Raw genomic sequence first — 1,121 nt, 5'->3', positions numbered from 1 at the left:
TTAAAGCTTAAGTAAGCAAGAATGAGAAGCACTAGATTTTAGAGTGATTCTTGAGAAATTTTCTAGTTGTTCTATCACTCTAGCTTGGAAATTCTTCTCCAAGTGTTTTCTCTCTTGAAAGTCATGCCTTAAACCTCTATTTATATATTAGTGTCCAAAAATATCTATTTAAGGATATGTACTTGAAAAAATAGCCATAAATCATGTCTTTTTTTGGCTTGTCTAGTGTGAGGTATCAATACCTTCGATACAAGTCTTGATACTTTAATTGGCAAAATCAACTGAGGTCTCAATATCTTTGTTGCATGTCTTGATACTTGTTCATCTTTGGCATTTCTCAAACTAAAGTATGTCTCGATACATAGCCATCTACTCTCTAGACGTCAAGTCTAAAGATGATGGCTCGATACTTGGCAAGCAGGTCTTGATTCTTGGACAATTGCTCTTTAAAATTTGAAGTTTTGAAGACAAGGTCTCAATACTTTGAAAATGAGTCTCAATACTCTAGCACTTGCTCTTTGGAAATTGAAATCTGAAGATGAAGTCTCAATACTTGGAAGCTTAGTTCTCAATACTTTTGAACTTGCTTTCTGGAATTTGCAATTTAAAGTGAAGTCTTGATACCTTGAAGCTTTGGTGTTGATACTTTTGAACTTGCTTTCCAAAACTTGGCATTTTTGAGGCAATGTCTTGATAATTCACATTCAAGTCTCGATATGAAATACCCCATTCTTTGATATGGTGATAAATAAAATTGATCGAATGTATATTGAGGTCAATTAAAATGTTTGGAAGTGATAAAAGACGAAAGGAGTGGTTTAGGATAAAATATTTCGCAAGTGAGAAATAATAATAAAATAATAATATTTATTTGGAGGAGAATTTGTGAGATAAAGGGCGATTCGGAAGTCAAGTGAGACATAATAAGGTATTTCAGGTACCAAGGAGACAAGATAAAATTTTTTTAAAAAATATTAATATTTAGTCGGATGTCGAAATCAAACATGAAAAATGATCATATGGTTGATCCAAGTGGTGGAGAAGATGACAAGCCCGACTCTATACAAATATTTATCATGACATACATATGATGGATAACATGTTTGCATGCTAAAAGAGTC

The sequence above is a fragment of the Theobroma cacao genome, chromosome 1 (assembly GCF_000208745.1).
Source record: "Theobroma cacao cultivar B97-61/B2 chromosome 1, Criollo_cocoa_genome_V2, whole genome shotgun sequence".
Taxonomy (NCBI): Eukaryota; Viridiplantae; Streptophyta; class Magnoliopsida; order Malvales; family Malvaceae; genus Theobroma; species Theobroma cacao.
Note: the sequence above shows the minus strand (reverse complement) of the source record.